Source organism: Rhynchophorus ferrugineus, unplaced genomic scaffold (genome assembly GCF_030347505.1).
Source record: "Rhynchophorus ferrugineus isolate W39M unplaced genomic scaffold, kcgeb_rfMv2 rfM9, whole genome shotgun sequence".
Lineage (NCBI taxonomy): Eukaryota > Metazoa > Arthropoda > Insecta > Coleoptera > Curculionidae > Rhynchophorus > Rhynchophorus ferrugineus.
This window is the reverse complement of record NW_027472588.1, coordinates 35,966,671-35,990,929: the sequence shown is the minus strand read 5'-3', so window position 1 is coordinate 35,990,929 and position 24,259 is coordinate 35,966,671. Positions and strand designations below refer to the sequence as shown.

General features: G+C 30.7%; 1 protein-coding gene and 1 long non-coding RNA gene across 3 annotated transcripts in view; one reads left to right on the top strand and one right to left on the bottom strand.

Moving 5' to 3' along the window:
* LOC143202813 (putative multidrug resistance-associated protein lethal(2)03659) overlaps nucleotides 1-12,474 on the bottom strand; it is a 49,666-nt gene extending 37,192 nt beyond the window's left edge. For both annotated transcript variants that reach the window (XM_076414628.1, XM_076414627.1), the window contains exon 1: nucleotides 12,301-12,474. The gene's annotated coding sequence lies outside the window, so the exon portion shown is untranslated. The remainder of the gene's footprint in view (nucleotides 1-12,300) is intronic.
* A 7,125-nt stretch (nucleotides 12,475-19,599) lies between these two features.
* LOC143203214 (uncharacterized) lies at nucleotides 19,600-22,681 on the top strand. Its single transcript, XR_013007293.1, has 4 exons — nucleotides 19,600-21,923; nucleotides 22,008-22,126; nucleotides 22,205-22,464; nucleotides 22,550-22,681. It is a non-coding gene; the product is annotated as an uncharacterized LOC143203214 (long non-coding RNA).
* The last annotated feature ends 1,578 nt before the right edge of the window (nucleotides 22,682-24,259 follow it).

The following is a 24,259-nucleotide window of genomic DNA, read 5'->3' as shown; positions in this document are numbered from 1 at the left end:
TTGAGAAGTATTACTCCGTGACATCTGAAAGAAACAATTGGATAAATATATATAGGGCATCACTAATGCAACTGTAAAACTGATTTTAATGAAGATAGTTTGTTGCTTTCAAAACAATGTTTTTGGATGGAAATATACAGCTGAATCCAGGTTACGTGACATGGTGACCGTAAATATATTAAAACATCATGTGTCCATCAATTAACATAAATTCTGCGGTACAATTGGACGCTGTGAATGTTTACAATGGAGAAAAAACAACTAAATATCGATTCAAAATACAGCTAGAGGTTGTTGAAGTAATATATCAAAATATTTAAACGTCAGTACCAGAAACATCAATTCGGAGACGTGATTCCCAGTGATCTCTGCAAGCAGTTTAAGCAAGCAGTATAAATTAAATTCTATAAAAAAAGGCTGGCGTTTAATATATTGAGTGTGTAGATGTAGTATCTTTTTAAAGATAGATTCTTACGTTTTTTTCACGATTGGCAACAATAGTAAGGACCTTCACATTTAATTCATGATATTTGTTTTAGCCATAAACTATGCAAGTTTTAGTTTACAAGTTTATTTCAACAAAACGCTATTTCCGTTAGCTGTTATTGTATGAATCCTAGAATTAGTTTTGAAAATATGTCGGTAATCACGCTTACCAATAATAATTCCGCCGAAATGATTTTTACGTATAAACAAACACTTTATTGGTGATCAAAATCACCAAAAAATTGAGAAGTATTACTCCGTGACATCTGAAAGAAACAATTGGATAAATATATATAGGGCATCACTAATGCAACTGTAAAAGTGATTTTAATGAAGATAGTTTGCTGCTTTCAAAACAATAGATACCTTTTTTTTGGATGGACATATAGAGCTGAATACAAGTTATGTGACATGGTGACCGTAAATATATTAAAACATCATGTGTCCATCAATTGACATAAATTCTGCGGTACAATTGGACGCTGTGAATGTTTACAATGGAGAAAAAACAACTAAAAAGCGATTCAAAGTACAGCTAGAGGTTGTTGAAGTAATATATCAAAATATTTAAACGTCAGTACCAGAAACATCAATTCGGAGACGTTATTCCCAGTTACACATCTCTTCAAGCAGTTTAAGCAAGCAGTATAAATTAAATTCTATAAAAAAAGGCTGGCGTTTAATATATTGAGCGTGTAGATGTAGTATCTTTTTAAAGATAGGTTCTTACGTTTTTTTCACGATTGGCAACAATAGTAAGGACTTTAATGAAGATAGTTTGTTGCTTTCAAAACAATGTTTTTGGATGGAAATATATAGCTGAATCCAGGTTACGTGACATGGTGACCGTAAATATATTAAAACATCACGTGTCCATCAATTAACATAAATTCTGCGGTACAATTGGACGCTGTGAATGTTTACAATGGAGAAAAAACAACTAAATATCGATTCAAAATACAGCTAGAGGTTGTTGAAGTAATATATCAACATATTTATACGTCAGTAGATGCCAAAGGATGAAACTATTACTACATACCTCAATAAGAAACGCGTCAGGGGTGTGGATGAAAGTCTAAATAAAAAAAAGCTAAAGTCTGCTAGCAAGCTTATGGAATTCGCTTTTTGGGAGAGTCACGCTATTTTTTTCAACCAACACCTTTCGGTATTAAATGGCTTTATTGGACCGAGTAAGTGTATAAATCAAGATAAAGACGGCTTTACATATGAAAGAAAAATATTCAAGCTCATCAGAAGCATACTTGATCACGTGTTTCACCATGCTTTTGGTATACAGTTACTTTTACAATGAAATAAATGTAGCTCAAATGAAGAAATATTTTTTGAAGTTAGATCCTATATGAGAGCATCTTTTCACAAGACAAATATCAAATTGCAGAATCATTGTTGAATAGTTTCGAATTGATTTAAAAAATGTTATTGTTATTTACATTGTGGGATTTATTGAGTGATAATAGAACATAATTTAAAAAAAAACTCTCTGCAAGAAGCTGTTTGAAAAAATTAAATGACTTTTGATTAGTCTGGCATCGGATACTAAAACTTAAATGACTAACACACAAACTGAGTGCAATATATATTATAACTGAGTGCTGAGACAATAGCTTAGAGCAATATATATAGAATCGGTGAAGATTACTGTATGCTGCGGAATATTCATGGTCAAAAAGTCTTGCGGTTCATATAATGACATAAAAACTTAACTACAAATTTAGCGATCTATTGTTGCAAAACAAAGCAACAACAGCGAGTCATAGACGCAAAGTCTTATCCTTCCATGATGACGCTATATATTATGCATGTACATGATGCGTAATATATTGCAAGATTTGTAAGAATATGTTAAAAATATAACACTTTCGATTATAACTTGTTCAGGTCAATAGAGCACAGCTTAGCTATCACACAGCTTTTCAATGTTGAAGACTTCGACACGCTTTCGCCATGTTATCAGAAATATAGTAAAATTTGTATATGAGATAAAATATTTTGCTTAAATATATTGTATCGATTTTTCTACATATATGCATTTTAAGCCAAAAAAAAACTAGCACACATGCAAGCAGACATGCCATATTTTCCTTTCTGATTTATTTTAAATAATTATTCCATTTAGCAGCTTCGCTGGAAGGAACGTTCAAAAAGAACAGGAAAGAACAGAAATTAAAAAATGTATTGGTTAAATGGAAGAAAATCACAATTATCAGTAAATAATAAATTGCTATTATGCAAGCAAGTATTGAAAAATATATGGACATACGGAATTCAATTATGGGGATGTTCCGCGAAAAGTAATATAAATACAACACAAGTTTTCCAGAACAAAGTCCTGAAAAGTATTGTAGGTGCACCCAGATTCTACAAGACTGATTATTAACAGCGAGACCTTCAGATATCCACACATATGTCACTCAAGAAATATAGAAATAAATAAAGATTAAAGGGACATGAGAACAAACTCCATTCTCATGTAAATATCGAATACAACTCAATCATTTAAAATAAAACAGTAGTGTTAATACATAAACATAATTACAGCAGAGACTAAGATAGATAACTAGTGACAATATTTATTGAAAATAATTATTCCATTATTGCTACTCAGCGGAAATTGCGTCAAATATATCCTAATTATCAGATGCCTCATAAAATAGCAATTTATCGTATGCGATTTTTCGACAGTACGATACGACAGCAGACAGCCCGCGTTCTAGAAGACAACGGACGTCTCGTAACGCTCAAAATGAGGCTTTGGTGCGCGATAGTGTTGCAGAGCCTCCAGAAACGTCAATTCGTAGACGTGATTCCCAGTTACACATCTCTGCAAGCAGTTTAAGGCGAATTTTGAAAACTGATTTGAAAATGTTCTCGTACAAAATTCAATTAGACCAAAAATTGTTACCGAGAGATCCTGATCAACGAGTTGAGTACAGTAATGCAATCCTAAGGCTGCGTGGTAAAACTGAAGATTTTTTGTCTAAATTGATAATGAGCGATGAACAGTCGATTTTGAAGAACATAGAATTCTCAGCTAATTGATGAAACATCATTGAATCCATTAAAAACAGCTTTATGATATGGTATTCATGCTGAAAACATCATGGGTCCCTATTTTTTTAAAAATCACAATTGAAAGTTGTTGCAGTTACTGTTACTGCTGAACGGTGCAAAGATGTGATTCGAAATATTCTTGTGCCTGAAATGGAAGAACAGAGACTAGAAGACATGTGGCTTCAGCAAAATGGAGCCACAGCACACACAGCTTGTTCAACAATTCAATCATTGAATGATGTTTTTCCATGAAGACTAATTTCGCGAAGTGGCGATTTAACGTGGCCAGTCAGATCTACCGATTTAACAGCACCAGGCTTTTTCTCTTGGGATTTTTTAAAATAAAAAGTTTATGTGAATAAGCTCCAAACGATTTAGCATCTTAAAGACAATATTCGTCACGAAATTGAAGAGATTCAGTCTCAGATGTTGCAGAATGTCATGAAAATTGCCTAAAAAAGAGCCAAAAGTTGCATAGCGAATCGCGGTCACTATTTAGCCGATATAATTTTTTAACTAGTAGAAATGTGAAGACCAAATAAACTTCTTTGAGCAAAGTTATAGGCAATCAAAATGGTAGCGAGACTTTTGCCCCACGTTGTACCTAGATTCAAATATAAATAAAATATTTTTGTTAAAAAAACCTACAAATTGATGCTTAATGATATAGTAGGTATTTCATCGTACCTGTGAATCTGGACTGATTTTCTTTAATTAATTTATAACAATATTTATTTTGGCTAAAGATGATAAATAATCGAGAACGACATATTTTTAATATTAATATTAATAGGCGACTGCTCTAGCCTCTTGTAAATATACAATACGGCGACAATACTTACAAAAATATTATTCGGTTAGACACAACGTTTTAACTACGACCGCAATAACTAACATGTTACTTTTCCTGCAAAAGATTTCGCTATTTGGTGGTCTAGTTCAATTTAACGTCACAATTGGATAATGAAGCGGTCGGCATTTTTCCAGTTTTACTTTCGTTAAATCGTCGGAAGTTCAACGATGATTTTTGCTCCTCTCTGTTTCTATTTACATACTAACGCAAGATCGTCTCGGCCGTTATGCAGATCACATCGGGATGGATGATTTAGAAAATTGTTCGGCTTTGCATAAGCCGATGCGGTCAGACTTTTAAATATCTGAGGTAATTGTGAATCGTTCTGTTTTCGTTCGACTGATAGCATTTAGAGTATCGATTGGTCGGTTTCACAATCCGGTAACTATTACATTACTTTGTGGTAATTGCTGGCGTTGAATGGGTATCAGTTAGCTTAATGGTATACACGTATTAACGCGAATTAGTATTTCTATTAATAAACGTAATTATTAAATATATTATAATTATAAACCCATTAATATAACCTTTACTGTTAGACTTACACTCTTCAGTTACAATTTATTCCGAATGATTATTATTAGAGGATAGAGAAATGGTCTTCTCTATTCTATGATTATTATCACTTTGGTGTATGTTTATAAGGCTACACTTTAGAAAATATGATAAAATATCAAAAATAATGGGTTAGAAAAAACTAATTAATTTTTTTAACCGTTTTTCAAGACGAATTTATTACTTAATATAAATGATAATTTTTAACCGACTTCAAAAAGTAGGTGGTTCTATGTTCGACTGTACGTATTTTTAAAATTTTTTAATGTATTTGGTATGTTCCCCAATTTCTCCGTCAATTATGGACCGATTTTCAAAATGTTTATTCGAAAGAGTACACTTCCAAGGTGGTCTCATTGAAAGTGTCCCAAAGTTAGAATCTGTTGGGGGGGGGGGGGTATGGAAATCAAGGGAAAACCTCAATTTTCAATGGCGCTTACAATATATCACATATTTTTTTGATCTAAAATAATCAAATATTGGCGTATAATGTTATTTCTGAACTGATGTGATGAAAAATCGAAAATAGTTCGGTGTAAAAGTCAGTCAGTTTGCTTTCCAAGCACTAATCATAGTTTATGAGACGTCGTAAAAACATTATAGGCAACTGTTTCTATGGTGTAATGGTTAAAACGTTGAGTTCACATGCGGAGGTCACGGATTCGATTACCAACAGGATAGCAATTTTTTTGTTTTAGTTTGATTGGAACATTTGTCAAATCACCTTGACTAGGTAGCGGACCCAAGGACCTGAAATGTTTCTTATTTTTAATTATTATGTGTTTATTCATATTTTTCCTCATGTAGAATAACTGCGTATTTATTGTGTAAATATCTAACACAAAAAAGAGAAAAATTAAATATTTTTAATAAAATTTTGAACCGGCTCCAAAAACTAAAAATAAATAAGGAACTCACTATAAAGTAAAAAAGAATCAAACAAAAAAAAATTAAAATAAAATATTTACATAGTAATAGTTCTAATAATTAAATAAAAATAAACAGAAACCTTATTTATCTTATCTACTACATGTATTCTATATTTTACTATATACACACAATTTAGCTTAATACATACGTAAATCTATTTATCTATTTACAATATATTTTTAACTACTACCAACTGATACAGTTTGAAGTTGGTGTTATATATAATTTAATCTTAGTAATCTTTTTCAGAAAACTTGTATTGTTTAATAACCTGAAAGATTTGTCTTAGTGAAAAAATTACGTACATGCATTCGTGCGATGGTTTTTTACGGCTTTCGAGGTGGTTTATAATTTAATACTAGAATTCAATACTTTGACGTCTTTGGATAAAAGCTCATCCTTGATCTCTGTGAAACGTTGGAATAACGAATTTTATCAACGCCACAGGACAAAAGTGCCATTAGAACAACACTGGATGGTGAGTTCTGAATGGTACACAACTATTTGTTTAGCAGTTTAGCTCCGTGAAGCTCGAAAAAATAAGCGGCAACGAAGGATCCTTCCTCATCTTGACAATGCAAGCCCTCTCGCGTCAATGTTGATTTAACACATATTTGACTGGGCAAAAAATCGAGTTGATAGGTCATCCCTCGCCCAGCCCTGGTTTGGCACCAAATGACTTTTTTTATTCCTGCATATCAAACTGAAGGGACCGTTATGGCATTCAACAATCATGTCTTAAAGGTACCTGAATCAGAGCGGAAACAATGCCACGAAGATTGGTTCAAGTTCTTGCAAAATTATATTGATCATCAAGGAAAATAGTTCGAAAAACCATAACGCCATTTTCGTTAATAAATTACTTTCTTACAGGATCAAGAAAATGTAAATAGCAGCCCTCGTATCAGCATTATCACTATAAAAATAGTTTTCTTCAAAGCTATTCTTAGCAATGAACTACAAATTCTGCGTTTTTATCTGCGCTGGACACCTTGGAATTTAAGTTATTTTTTAACACATAATGGATCAATATACAGATATGAAGGCGTATAGGAATGTTGGTAATGGAAAAATATCATCGGTATTTTATATTGTAAAGTATCATTTTCTCAGTATAGTAAAAATAGTTTATCTACTATAGTTTATCTACTTAGAGACATAATTTGGCATGATTTGGCTATTTCTTGACAAACTCTTGTCTATGGCAATAACAAATACAAAATTCTTGTCGAGTTGAATACCATAAGATACAATATTTTGTTTTCTCTCGCATATATACATATATATACTCACGATACAATACGATGGTTCTGATATATAATGATACCGATAATCAGCGCATTTTAAATGAAATATTGTGCCTTTAGACTTTAGCCACGGTTATTTTTAAATATCTTTTTATATTTATATTGTTAACTGGATATTATTTTCTTAATTATTTCTGTGTAAAACTAAACTTAAAATGTCAATAGTCAACATACATTTTTCTATTATATAGCTAAAATATAGTACTTATCAAATTGGTATTTATGGAATTATATTATGTATTATATTATGTATGTATATATTTATATATATATATATATATATATATATATATATATATATATGTATATATATAATATATATATATATATATATATATATATATATATATGTATATATATAAAATTAAATCTACTATCTACTAATACTACAATTATATATATATATATATATATATATATATATATATATATATAATTGTAGTATATTTAGTTTTAATTTGTATATGAATTAATTAATTTAATTAATATAATTATAATTAATTTAATATATTAATAACATTTAATATATTAAGCTGAACTAAACTATTGTTTACTTAAGTTCAAGCTTTGGATACTCAAACTAAAAACTTAAAAAAAGTAAGTAGAGGAAGTAGAAGAAGCAATGAATATACCACACCTGAGTACATTAAAAATAAATCAACGTTTATATAGTAATAGGAGACAAAACATCTTCAAAATACATTTAAAAAAAAAGTTCAATTCGAAATCATTTTTAATTTATTTTGCGTATCTTCAAGAACAAACAGGTGTTTTAAATTTTTTATACGCGTATAACTAATCTCATATCAACGTATGAAAAAACCAGTTCTGAATATCACCAAACAAAATAGTTTTGTTTAATGAGCGACATATTTAATAGAAAATTAGTTTAATTGACAAGATGAGTTATTTAAAACATTTTTGCAGAATTTATAACATATGAGTACTATGCAGGTGTATTTTTTAATTCTAATTTAATAGCCTGTCGTCGATTCCTGGCCGTGAAAACATTTCTAATATTGATTAAAACACTTTATTGTTTCCACTTTCAATGCGCTATTGCAAAATAGGAATGTATGACAATTCACAATAATGGTACGAGCGATAATTTATGAACGTTTATGATTAACACTGATTTTTTTAACAAAACTACACTTAAAGCAATCTACGTTGTGAGAGTACTGTTTACTGACAGGTATAGGACTTATAAACATTAAAAAACAAAATATTTAAGGTATCCTGCAACGTAAGACGTTTAGGGTTTCCCTGCAATTATCATAACTGCAGGTGAATAAATGTTTACAAAATTATGAAACAAACTACATTATTGATCAAATTTAGCGACCTGACTGTTTTTTCGTTAAGCAGACTTTATCTGGTTTATAATTACCAAACTGTTGTGAGTAAATTCAAGAATGATCACGTATTTATAGTTTTGCTTAGAGAATCATTGAACTTACAGAATAGAAAGTAGACTACAACATATATCCTTGAATATATCCATCAAACACAGGTGACAATAAAATTATTGATATGTTGAAAAATATTTATCTGGGTTTAAAAAATATTTAATATAAACAGGTTTTCTTTAAGCTAATTTATTTATTTACATACTCCAAAAGTAGTACTATTGATCGAATGGTTCTGAGTATTTTTAGAATATTGAGTATTTTTAGTGGACTTATTGTTAAAGGTGTCACAAAATTTTTGATGTCCGCTGATTTATATTATTGAACAATATTCTTCTTCGTAAGGTGTTGGATATCGCAACTCGAATGCCGAATTATTTGTGTTTAAATTTGATGACATTAATGTGGATGATGTTATATAGCACGTGTTCATTTCGGTGATCAGAATTTCCTTCTTAGATGGTACTTGATTTCTTTTGTGGTGTTGTTTGCAAATAAGCTCACAAGCACTTCCACAAGAGTGCATATATTCCAGCAAAACAGTAAGGGTGTTATTTCATATATAACCCTATCCTATACTATTAGTAAAACTGTTTTTTTATTATATTTAAATCTCGTGTAAATATTGGGACACCCTATATTTTATCACAGTAACAGAAAAGCTGTCTAGTCGCCTTGGCCATTACGTCTACGTTCTAAACAAATACATTAATAATCCTATCAAAACTTATTCAAATAGAAAAAGTAAATAAAATGTGCCTTCCTTGCTTTGAATGGTTTTATAGGAATATACTACAATCAACTAATAGACGAACAATTAAATAAAATAATCTATATTTTTATACTACAAGAAATTGATTTTATTAAAAATGAATTAGTTATATATACTTATGCAAGTCCACTGATGAACTAGCAGTATTAATTAATTAAAAATTGTTTAAAGTTAAAGTTAAGTTAAGTTTTTAAAAACTGAATAATATAGATATAACGACAAGAAGAATATGTTAGTGTGAGTTAGTATTTATCTAGAGTTGGCGTTATTTAAATTGTTCTCATAGTGGTCGTATATGTAAGACGTACTACGATCCAAAGATAACAAACTATTGTTTGTTTGAGTATGCTATTAGTTTACTAATGGACTAATATATCAAAACATTTGATAGCATGTAGTAAACTTTTGTTATAAACCAGTACTATGTCTATTCTGTTTTCTTTGAGTCATTAATATAATTAATATTAAATTTTACATATTACTGTAATAAAGGTAAAATATCAAAATCATTGCGTTGCTACCTATTTATTACTTATAAATGGCTAACCTGTTAATTAGAGGAAACTTTTTCAGGCAGCATTAATTATTTCCCATTTTTGCTTGATTTAGCTCCATTGGATTTCTTAGTCTTTCATAAACAATCGTATTATTTGTACAAAAATTATGAGTAAGTATGTCAAAAGATATTACTAATATATTCAACCAATTATAAATCATATTACATTGTATGAAATAAAGTCATTAAAAATAATAATGTTGAAATAAAGGTTAATACAATAGTTCACAATTAATAAATAAAAAATAAACAAACAATTTTATACAAATAGATAAATTACAAAGTATAATACATGTTTGTAAATATTTATAAACCACGAAACACTACCAATAGAATTATTACCATGTTTGTGTTAATCATTTTTAAAATATCTGTTATGTTCGTATAACTTTAATATAATTTAGTTATTTTGTATTATTTACGAATCTAAATAAGATTCGGAATATAACTTATCTCACAAACACCATATTTTTGTTGATATAGGTCGTTTCCATTCGGTTTTATTTTAATAATAACTGTTTTTTTTTGATTATGCATAATTGATAACATTTCACTCGATAAGTTTCCGACCTAGATAAGACAAAATTTGCTCATATTCTTGCTTAGGAGTGATTGATATATTTAGTTCAACGGATTTAAGTGACTTTCACTGGCTGTTCTCCTCTCGACTGATATTGATTTTGACTCAGGTTTGTAGCACTTTGTTTCATTCATTGTTATTTACACAATCAACTTTAAACAGCTTCTTATGTCGTCAAGGAAATGTTTTTTTTTAATTAATTTTAATCAAAATCAAAGTATATTTTGCGCATATTTTAGTGAACTTTATATTATATTATATTCCGATATAATTCAATTTTATGCGAGCATAGCAGTCAAAAAGAGTTGCTACAGTGTTCCCATAGGGTTTATTAAGGCACTGTTTGACTATACTAACTTATAAATTAACAAATGGTATCACATGAAATGTTGATACGTTTTATTCAGGACTACTACAATTTTGAAATTACAGTTTTTTTTTTAAATCTTGGTTTATAATATATTTATATTTTCTCATATATCATGATTTTGTTTTACTAATCTAGATGTGTTACTCTATTAACAACATATTAACATATTAACAGTATCTCATTTAACACATTTTCTCCAAATAGTTTTTAAAGAAAATTTTATTGTTTTGAAATTGAAACCCTTTTAATCGAAATATTGACATCTCGTAATTTTCCACTAAAATTAATGGTATAAAAATATTTAAAAATATTAAATATAACATACAGAGACATGAAAAACTTCTTCACAAATTGCTTAATCAATAAATTTTTAGTGATCAATTATTTGTATATTATTTGTATAGAAATTGAAGTTATTAATATAACATATAGACTTTTATGTTGTTTCACATTTTCTTATCATATTTATTGTTTATTTACTGATGTCAAATCTCCATGTATTAAAATTTCAATTATTTAGGAACTCTATGTTAACATAATACATAAACATAATTACCATATATGGGACCAGGCCACAACTCATATGAAGTTTACGAAGTGGCAATTTATCCACCAATAAGGTCCAATCAACCGATGCACTTAAAATCCATGTCATTTAGACAATGAGTCAAGTTTACTGGGAAAATTAAAACATTTGGATACATGGTATCGTGAGGAATCTTCGAATGTTATTTTCCTTACATAATATTATACATAGGACTTTAAAAAATCGTTAATAATACTTTAACAATAGCTTGTTCCATAAAATTTCAATATCAATTAGCCCTTGACAATATTAATTGAAGATTATTTCAATGAACACCTGATGATTATAACAGTAATACGTATTTTATTATAGATTTATTAAAATGTATATAAAAAAATCTTTAGAGGGTATTCTAGTCTAGAAATGTGAAAAATCGATTTTGTTTCATATTTTCAATCCTTAAAAATACGCCCTTAATATATATTTATTTTTATGGCGTGGCATCTAAAAAACGACATTCTAAACGCCTTTTTCTCGAAACTGCTTCTTTTAAGACCGTTGACATGATCTCTCAAGTTCTATTGAACTTATTTACTTAATCAATTTGGTGTGAATCTTCTCTATTAATTTTTCTAGTAAATGTCAAAAGTAACAAAGTTTTTTCGCCAAATTATAGGTGTTCGCAAAAAATATGTTAATGCATTTTTCTCAAAATTCAATTGTATCTCCTAAAAATCATTTGAATTTAAAAAATCCTCTTAAGGGCATAGCCTTAACGGATTAAGCTTAAAAGAACAAAACATCGATTCTTATTCCCTTAAGAAAATAACGAAAAACAATGTTGTTTTAACAACATAAAATATAACGTAAAAAGATTGACTTACCAAGCAACACAATTAAAATAATCTAAACATAAAATCCACCAGTACCGATAGAGAATTTGCGTAACGAAAAAGATCGTACCGTGTGTGACACGTATTTTGGCCTATTACCTATTCGAAACGGTATCGACGGCTAGCGGCGGCCTGTTGGTGGACTATGATGGTACGATTCGTACTGAACCAAGAACCCCCGTACCTAATAATTATAATTTTGATACAGGTGTGGTGGGAGGGAAGTACCCGGCAACAAACTTGGCACTAGCGTATTCAAATTTCGGTGGTTATTGTTGTTGCGGTTTCGTATAAGGGCACGTCGACATTGGGTTCCGTAGAATGCGTTTGTTCTTGACTCGGACTCGAACGGTCGCCGAATGTCACAGGATGAAAAGTTTTGGCTAGTTGTCCTAGATAAAGAGTTACCGAGAAACTATTAAATAAAACTAATAGAAAACTATTTATATGGATTGTGTACACCTAACGGATGTTGGAATTAAAATAAACAATTTTAAATCAACGACTCATTCAATCAATGAACATATATAGTGTAAATAAGTTATAAAAAATAGAATGGTTTAGAAAACAAAACTCTTAAATTCGCTTGAATAAATGTTTTATTTTATGGAAAGAAGGGGCGACTTATTGAACGACGATTCAAAGAGACACTGAGGGTTATTATCTATTAGAAAACAGTCCAATCCGTCTCCAAATTGAGATGGCCGGATAATCCAGGACGTATTATATAAGACCTCCCTCCTAAAGAAACAACCACAGTGATGTACGTGGTCATTATTCCGTTTGGACATCCTATAGTAGATTATTATTGAAAACTATTTTTGAGCATTCATTTTACCTTCATTAGCCAGTTTGCCTTTGAAGGCTTCTTCGAAATGGCATTGTTTCTACACAAGTTTCCATGGCACTCCTGTACATAATAGTTCTCGAAGTTTTGGTGACTCCGTAGTGCTCTACCGTTAAGAAACTGAGTTACTGCAATCCACCATTGGTGGCCGTTCGCTCTGAATTGCAAGTTTCTGTTCAAAGTTAATTCGCAACAACTTCAGTCCGCTCTTGGTTACCTTACAACTTGAACTGTGACACATGTGTCGGAAATCCATGTACCAGAGGTGTTGTTCAAAGCTTGAGTGTTTCTTACTTGGAATAACTTATGGCTAGCGGTAGTTGAGCACTCTCAATCTAGCTTTGTAGCCTTACAGCATGAGCTGCTTTAGTTAACGATTATAATTCCACTTAACTACACCAGAAAAAAAGGATTTAAGTAACTGCGAACGATTACCAATCCAACGTCAACCCGTCTTCTTTTCTTGATAATTAATTTGATTTCAGCTACCTATTCCTACCGACTGAGCCAATAAAAATTTTTCGCTGTCGGATTTTACATCTTTTCCTATCGGTCAATCACAAACATAAATCCTGTCGCCTTGACCACTACGTCAAACAAGGCGGCTGAAATAGTGTTGAGTTAATATTTCTCACCGCAATAACAATAATTTTGAATATATTAACGAATTTGTTATTACAACAATAAATGTATTTAATTTATACAATTATATAATGCTTATATATAATTTTATTATTGCTTATTTGCTGTATTTTAAAAAAATACCTTTAGAACATCTATATTTATATATAATTTATTCTTAGCAAGATTATTATTATGTTTTAATCTCGGCAACATACGAAAACGACACAGCAATCTTGACATCCCATGAAGATCCAGACACAACATCAATAAAGCTACAAACCCACCTATATTAAATACAATTATGGTTGAGGACATGGCGCATTAAAGTCAATAAATCAAAATCCACCCACGTAACGTTTACCCTGCGTAGAAGAACATGTCCACCAGTGAATATCAATCATCGTCAACTCCTTCAAGCAGAGCAAGTTAAATATCTTGGTATGCACTTAGATCGATGCCTAACCTGGAAGAAGCACATACTCTCTAAACGAAAACAACTTGGACTTAAATTGTATCAAATGTATTGGCTCATCGAGCGCAAATCCAAGTTATCATTATATAACAAGGTGTTACTGTATGAGTCTATACTCAAGCCTATTTGGTCATATGGAATCCAACTATGGGGTACCACTAGCAAATCTAGTATATCCATCATACAACGGTTTCAAAATAAAATGTTGCGTGCTATTGTTGATGCTCTGTACTATATTTCAAATAAAGTGATACAACGCGATATTCCTCTAGAACTTATAACGAGTGTAATTCAACGTGTTTGTGTGAAGTACTTCGAAAGAGTGTCAGTGCATCGCATTGTACTCGCTAATCAGCTAAATATGCGACGTGATAGTGAAGTACGTAGACTAAAACGTTTAACACCACCTGATCTGATTACTGGACATATGTAGAATTTAGAATAAGCTTTAGAATAAGACTAATTAATTAAGATAATATTTTTTACAGAGGATCGCTTAATGAAGTGATCTCTGCATACCATGTAAATATAATATAGATATAAGAAATACTTATTGCCTATAGGGCAGATTGCGGAATCACAAAGAGTACAAAAATAGTTTTAATCTACAGAAATGTGAGTCAGAACATTTAAAATATTGTATTTATTCATATCAGCAATATCTAGGGATGAAAATTTGAAGTACCAATGTAAACAACCGTTAAATTCGATGGTTTTGATATTTCTCTGCATAAAAGTTATTCATTTAGTATTATTGAGATATTCAGTGTATACATACAATAACGCCAAAACTTTCATTTTCGCCATTAATTACTTTTGTTGTTTTACTTGAAAAAATCTACTGCTGCAGTCTGTCATATACTTTTAGAAATTTGCGACGATGTTGCTTCGTCACACCCCTTTGTCGGTTTTGGCTTAGAAAAAAGTAAAAAGTGCTAATTTTGATGTAAATGACAAAGAAGACCAAAGAAGTTCAGAGGCAATTAATTGAGAGATTTAAAGGCAAGAACCGGGCTAAAACGGTGCTTTCAGATAGCCTAACAGTTGATGTAATAGTTGAGATTAGATGGCTCCAAATATCGCAGCTGGCTTGGTAGCGCATTTGTGGTGGACAACCGGGCATTCCATTTGAATCTCCCTGAACAGGGTTTAAGATTGACCGCTGAACTCTTCGCGATATTTAAAGCTTTATCCTTCATCACAACATAGTCCTTCAAAGAATAGCTAGGCCTGACCGACTCCCGAAATACTATCGAATATTTCCTGGAAAGTTCAACCATCCCCTGATCACCGACTCACTGTCAATCATCGGTACCCTCTATCTGAATTAGATCAGGACAAGTTTACTGTGGATCCCTTCTCACGTTACTATACCGGGAAATGAGCACGCAGATAGCGCGGCTAAATCGGCAGCCTCCTTTCCTCTCCCACCAGGGATGTTTGTGTCCATAGCGACTTTATTCCATTCGTTTCTTGTTTTACAAATAACTAGGTACAACGTCGTTGGACCCAAGAGGCCAACCACAATAGGCTCCTTGAAGTTGAAGCTGATTTTTTCTCCTCTCTTCGCGTTCCTTCTCATTGTTACCATGCCATAGCTTTGAATCGAGTGAGATTGGGCCACTGTCGTTTCTCGAATGACTTCGAGCCCGCCTGCTTACTAAGAGTTTTGTCACCGTGGCCCTATTTCAGTCTACCACATACTGAACGACTGTTCACCGCTCACCCAGTTAGCACTAAATATGGGCTGCAAAATTTTAGAAATGCCTTAGCAGGAGAAAATACAGACAGAATTCTTGGATTTCTACGAGAAATCGATTTTCTTCGAAGTTTGGTGTTACTGACCAAATAACTATTACCACTTCGGTATGGGCTGATGTGTGCTGCCTGGATAGAGCCTCTACATTGTTATGGTTGTGTTTGTAGTCCTGTAAATGTGTTCAATTTTAAATTGTATATAATTTATTTATACTTTTAACCCTCCTGTGTGTGCTATTGATTTTATTTATTTATTAATTTATTATTTTACATATACTATGGTTTAATATTAATTTAAATTTATATCTATTGTTTTCCTGTATTATATTATCAGTGTGCCCTCAGTATTTCGAGACAGAAACTACTTCTAGCTAATTTTATATCGCTCATGTCAGAACATAAATAATTGATGTGTATTTCCAGAACCACAATTATTCTTCTATTAAATTGCCATTTGATAGAATAGTAAGTCGTGAAACAGTAAGAGATACAAATACTGTACGCTCGGTGATATACTAAAAACGTGTCTAATGGTCTTAGCAATTATATTACATAAGATATAATATACAAAATTTTAATGTTTGTATGTTCCATCATGAAATATGATAAATACAACACAATATAGGAGATAATTTAAGAAAACCGGTTTATATTGTTTAAAATTATTATATTTTTATATTTTACAGTCTCCTTTTTAGCAACTAGCGTTTATTTGGATTAGCTCTAATATTTCAAGTAAGCTCCGAACCACGGTCCTCGGTGAGTGGCCAACTTAGTGGCTATCCTAGACGTGCTTGGGATGATATAAAAAAAAAGAAAAATAATTAGAAACACAAGCAGGATTCGAAACCCGCGACTATCGCAATAATATGAGGACCTTTCAGTCACCTTGGCCAGTGCGCCAACCAGGCCGGCGGTAATATATTTTAATAAGCTATAATTACAAAGAGAAACTATATTATTATTAGAAAATAAAAATGTTCTTATGTGTGCAAAAAAATATGATAATTAGCAAAACATTTAAAATGAAATTGTATGTGTTAAATTAACACGTTAAATTTATTAAAAAATGTGAGTGAAAAGTGAAGTATAAAATCGAGAAAATAAACTATAACTTCCACTAATTTTTTATGCATTTTCCAAAATATATTCACCCAGATTATTTTAAAGAGTATATTAAAGCTCATATCTTCTCATATAATTTTACTGATTACTTCCTATAAATAATATACATCTCTACGATCCCTACGTGTATCTCTTTTAAATACAGAGCATTTTGTAAAAATGAAGATGGTACAATGTGTATCGTATTATTGAAAGTATTATTCATTACTTATATATCCATAATAAATTCATGTCTTTTGAGACCATCTTGGCTTCTTCGTAAAAAATGTGTGACCACATATAAATCTATTCCCATATGACAACAAATTTATATGAGGAAAATTGGTTAAATTCATATTTTCGTTTATTCATATATTCACATATTCATAACTTCTGAGATTTCTGGAATAAAAACGCCTCTTCTGAATTCAAGCTTACACAATCTATTAAAAAAAACCTAAATAAATTTTCCCCAACCTTATATAAAGTAGCCCAGTCAGTATAAAATGCGAGGTTCACAATATTTTCGTCCACAGTAAGTCCAAAAATTCGAAGTTATTTCATCTTTCACAGCAAGCTATATGCAAAATTATTAAAGTATTATTCATTAGTAATATATCCATAATAAATTCATGAGAATTCATTCTTTTGAGACCATCTTGGCTTCTTCGTAAAAAATGTGTGACCACATATAAATCTATTCCCATATGACAACAAATTTATATGAGGAAAATTGGTTAAATTCATATTTTCGTTTATTCATATATTCATATATTCATAACTTCTGAGATTTCTGGAATAAAAACGCCTCTTCTGAATTCAAGCTTACACAATCTATTAAAAGAAACCTAAATAAATTTTCCCCAACCTTATATAAAGTAGTCCAGTCAGTATAAAATGCGAGGTTCACAATATTTTCGTCCACAGTAAGTCCAAAAATTCGAAGTTATTTCATCTTTCACAGCAAGCTATATGCAAAATGTTAATTTTTATTTTCCAAGCTTCTGTCCAATTATTTATATTGTCACTTTCCTGTTGTAATTTTCGTGTGGCTTCTTCACTATTGTCTCCGACAACTATAATCGCAGAATCATCAGCAATTGTAGCTATTGTAAAATTCTCCCTTTGTGGTAAATCACAAGTGTAGAGTAGATAAAGCATTGGCCTCAGTACACTTCTTTGTACGATTTTAGTAGTTCGGTATGTTGTTTTGGTAACAGTTTCTGTAGTTTGTGAACAAGGCCTTCATGCCAAACCTTATTGAAGGCTTGTGCTACAACTAAGAATATAGTTGAGCATACTTTTTTACTTTCGTAGGCTTTTTCAATAACATCTATTATTCTATGGAACTGGTCAATTGTTGAATGCTTGTTAATAAACCGAAACCAGTGTGTCGGTATTAGGCTTTTTCTCTCAGGGGTACAAATGAAATTATGTTTGTTCGAATTAGTTTTAAAACGGCACACGGTACCTCCTCACACACAACCTGTACCAACCTGTAAAAAATGGCTGAGATTTGAGAAACAAAGCTTAGATCAGGAATATAATAAATGTAACTGAAAAGTATTTTAATCCCAACATTAGAAATTCTAGTCGATATTTCTTTATTAACATATACATTAATAGTACTAATGTATAAATGTAAACCAGAAAAAAAGCAGAGAAAGTTTTTGTTGGTGTAAGAAATACCGTTATATACTAGGCATTTCCTGACTAATGGTAAACTTGTTATTTAAGTTTATTTAATATATTAAGTTTGGCTAATTTATAGTTCCAACAGGACATTTCTCATGTGTTTTTTACGTATTCAGCACATTAAATGGATAGGATGTTTTTCTTATCATTACTTACTTTATGTTTTAAAACTTTTTATCAGTTACTAATTTTTTATTTTGAAAATTCACTATATAATACATAAAACATACTGTTATATACTAAATATTAGATGTTTACATATATTCTTACCATTTTTTCACCTCAAAATGCCATTTATTGCAAAAATTGGTACAATATATATGATCAGTTTCTGATAAGTACTGAATTTGAATGCATCAGTATATCCTTTTCAACCCTTGCAACATGTGGCCGTACATTGATACATTGCAATATGTGGCCGAGGTGCAAAAAGAATGGGGTTTTGAGTCTGTTAGTCGCTATTGTTGGTTTTATTTGTAACAATACGTCGTTAAATTTGACGTCGATAGACAATAGTTAGGCATACAAGTCTGCAATTACATTTTCATTCAATTTTAGCGACTCGTAATATAATAAACCTTGCTGATGCACATCCAAACTAGGCACATCACCAAATGCACATCAAAACTATGACTATGAATATTCCACTTCGGTGGCGATGCCGGTGGTTCTCTTGAATTAACCCGTTACTTTTTGCACTTAATATTAAGTAATGAAACCCTGATGTTAATATTTTTTATCATTTAATTATTACATTGTTATTAATCGTTTCCGACTGACCTAAAATTTATGATTTAAATCTAGGTATATAACTAGGAGGACCCATCGGCCCTATCTCGGTCATGTTTATACATGTCACTGCTGTATTTTTTATTATGTGCACCTAATTACACAACACTACACAAGATCAGATGGTTTGATACTTTTGAGCCTGTGTTCTGTGCTGGTGGTATCCAAAAGCTCCAATAGTTCAATATTCTCATAATAATGGAGTCTTTCCTCATACCCCCTTGCAATTCTCTTGATTTCTTGACTTACAGTGGGTATCTGAAGGTCTCGATGTAGGACGCGCACAATACTTTGTTCTGATAAATCTGCAATTGGTTTATATTATTCTTTGCAGAACATCCCCATAATTGAACTCTGTATGTCCATATAGGTTTCAGTATTTGCTTATATAATAGCTATTTATTATGTACTGATAAGTGTGATTTTCTTCCAATTAGCCAATACATTTTCCTATATTTCAATACCAGTTCTTTTTTTTTCTTCTTTATATGTTCCTTCCAGCGAAGTTTTGCGTCAAGTTTCATTTCGAGATATTCAGCGTTGTTGCTATATGGAAGATAGTATTATTTAATGTTATAGGTGCTTGTACTATCTGACTGTAGGTGAACTGCACATGCACAGATTTACTTTCGTTAATTATTTTAATATAATGGTTCGAAATTACATTCCTTCTTTTTGGAGCCATCTCATCATAACGGCAAGAAACAGTCGATTTATCACAATCATACTATTAAAACAAATACTATTAATACTATTTAAAAGTTATTTACAAACGGAAAACGATTTTAATTTTCACCAATAAATATCGTTGAACAAAATGCATTCAAGAACCTAATAATACAGTAGTCCGGAAGTAACTTAAATTAAAAATAAATACATAATAAATATTATGGCAAATTTCAGTTGGCGTTTCAGTTTCATACTGACATTGACAATTGAAAAAAAATGACAAGACCTATAGAAAAATATTGAAATGTGAAATCTTACTCCACTTGTTGAATACCTATAAATGATATAAAAAAATGGAAAGAAATTATTTAATTCTTTAAAAAATCTAATTAAATGTCAGCGTTTCAGATCCTTATGGTGAAAAATCGAAAGAAAACAAATAGTTAAGGTAGCTATAAAAGGTTTTTACTAAACAGATACATTTAGGATTTTTTCAACCGTAAAAACTAAACACCGATCTTACGTAATAAACAAGGTTAGCGTGTGTACGCTATGTGACGAAATTAGAAAAAAACCTAATGACATATAATTGATTTTCGCTGGGATATTAACAAAATATTTTGCGGTCGAAATTATTGTTGATCATCCGGTTTCCTGTTCGCAAACCGTAATAATAACGAATTTTAATAATTCATGGTTATGTTTAGAGCACATTTATTTATTATAATCGCTTAAAAAAACAACTGGAACATCGCTAGGAAATGGTAACTAATGGAATTAAGATATCAAAATATAATAGTAGCAATTTGTGTTTTAACAGTGATATTGTTTTAATGACACACAATACCAGGAATTCAGTAAAAATTCTCTGTATATATGTTATTGACAACAAAAGAAAAACGTAGGCTTAGAAAGACATCAAATTGCTGATTTACTAGTTCCAGCTATGGTCAATGGTTTACTATATTTTACTCATGCATATTCAAGTTATATGATTTTATAATATGAGCTATATCGTTTTCTTCATGAATGAAGAAATATTGAGGAAACGTCTAAAGTTTCGGCATCTGAACCAGCAAATATAGCGCTATCATTCGCAGTCCTTTTTCATTATTGCGTCCATAACTACCAGGTGTGACGGAAGGTCGTTACCGGTTTTTTAACAATTAAGTAAGAATTATTAAGATTTGACACATATGTCATTTTATTCTACTGACATCAAGCTTCAAAGCTATATATGTTATATTCATAGAATAAAGAAATTTAGAAGTGAAAGTTATATGGAAAAATCGGGTACCACGTTTAAGCTTTTCGGAATCCCCGTTACGCGGCCAAATGTAAATGAAAAATGCAACAGCTATATGTGTGTTTCTCCCTCGTTCGGCCTCGGTATTAATGATTCTAACCTAAGCAGTTAACGGCCAATTTTAGGCGATATAATTTGTATTGTTTATTTATGTCAAGTTTTTCGGTATGTGTTTTTATATATATTTGACAATTACTTTAGATTATTCTGTGTATTTTAATTTATTAGTTTAATAAAAAGAAATCCTTAAGGGGATCTCTTATGATCTATGTAGGTTCAGGAAAGTTTGTTATCAATTCATAGATGAAGACTATAGACGAAAATGAGGAAAGCCATGGCTGAAACATGATGTACTTCCTACTAGTAATTTAAATAGTATTTTGTTAAATAATAATGATTTATTGCATTTAAATAATTAAGCAATATTTATTAAGATTCTTTACCTTTACTACAAGACAAGGAACATATGCTCCCAATGGCAATATTAAATCACATAAGTTTTTTGAGGCTGATAGATATATAGGAGATTCTTCTACCCCAACAAGACCCAGAAGTAAGTATATAATAAGAAACTTATGTTTATTATAAGAGAATGGAGGTTCTAACTTGAAATTTATATGTTCATTTACAGATAACTCAGCCTGTCCCATCAGTTTCGTTTTAGGTTGGATGAAAAACAAATGGCTTTATCCTTGAAATGCAGTGGCAAAGGATATAAACTGTTATTGAGGATATTATGCTTGCCTTTTAAAAGAACATTATTGCAGATACCGAATAAGGTTCCTTTTTACTGCTGGAGTAGTAACCTATAATTTTGGTCGTTAGTTCAGAAACTTGACTGTATAGGCCGAAGTGCAGTTGTCATGTTTGATAAAATGTACCTCAATTTAGGTAGGTTGTTAATTTAGTTGATTCTAAAAAATAATACAACAGAACCATTAAGAGTTATATTATCTTATTTTAATGTTTGTTTTAGTTATTAGAGAGAAGATAATATATGGATAACGTGTTTTGGGTAGTGGAGATATCCCTGTGATTATATGAATGTCTTTATGGTCAAGGAAAATTAATGAATCTGTAATATATCAATAAAATATATTTAAATATATTTATTTTTTTATTTTCCCAGTAAAATTAATAGATTTTTTTTTAATTTACCCCTAAATTCTTTTACTATACATTTTTGAATTTCCCGCTCAAATTTTTAAAATTCCCCCTAAACATTTTTAAATTTCCCGCCGTAACTAACTGTCATACGGCGCATGCGTAAGCGCCCTCACACGGGGTTTCCGAGCGTAACTTAGAACCAATTTTAACATAGGAGATGCGCTTCTAAGTTTCTATGGTTATATTTTGCGAAAATAACAAAATAAAACTGGTAATGTTTTTCCGATATTCCGGATATGTTAAAAAGCAGTAGGAGAAGACAGTTCCTTGGAAATACCGTCTCAAAAATCAAATAGTGTTGTCAAATCAATTAACACTCACAGGTAGTTAATAGAACCATCGTTAGACGCCTCAAGAAGTTAAATTATGATCTTATAATATTTTCTTATATAAAAATAAAATTCATCTTCTAAGAAATTAATGGAAACAACAATTTCACGCTTTTCGCGGCCTCCATAAATTGACGAAGTACGAAATATCTTACCTAAACTGGAAAAGAGTACGTGAAAAGAGAACTTCTCTAGCTATGGAATGGGTTTGAACGTGAAACTGTAAATAGTATGTATCTCTTCAACTGTTGAAATATCCTAAAGAGTAATAACTACTCAAATAGGTCAACGTATTACATTTGACTTCGGAAAAAACTATATTCACAATTAATTGAAGAATTAAATTAAATATACAATAAATACTCAATTAAAAGACGGACCAAATCAATTTGCATTTCCTACAATATTGATTTAAGCGTCTATTATATCATCTTGTACATTTGTAATTAAGAAGACGTACAAAATTGAAGTACAAAATGTAAAAAAATCAGTTTTGATGAGGTAACATTTGTTATTTTCAATATGATAGTTATATAAGAATTTTGTTAGTAATTTTACATTGCTTTCCCAACGTATAGTCCAAATCTATCCCCGCAGTGACTACTGGCTGTTTATAGTCTTTAAAAGAAAACTCTACAGAAATAGATTTGGCTTAAATGAAAAAATGCATTCCGAATTTGAAGTCTATTTTGAAATCAAAAATAAATTGTTCTATGAAAAACGTATAAAACATTAGAGAAACTCTGGGCTGGATGTCTCACACTTGAAATAAGGTATCTTGATTAATAAAACTGATTCGATTGACCATATTGGTGATTAAACATTTTTAAAATATAAAAATAACAATAATTTATGTAGTTTATCATCATCTCAGCTTAACCATTCCGTGGAATTTTATGAACTACAATATGTAACAATATGTAATTATTTTCCATATTTTGACGCCGGTTTATTACCTTATTAATTACATAAATCTTGTATAAATTAATCGAATCTTTTTAAATCCCTAAGTGTTTTAACAACAATACTTATATGATAATTAATATAGTTCGTGAAACCGCAATTGTAACATTAGTCATGAAGTGTTTTTAATGTCACTAATAATAAAGCGACTGCACGAGCGAATCTTTATTATTGAAACATTATATTATTGTTTCACGTCTGATGCCATTACCTTGAAAGCCATCTAA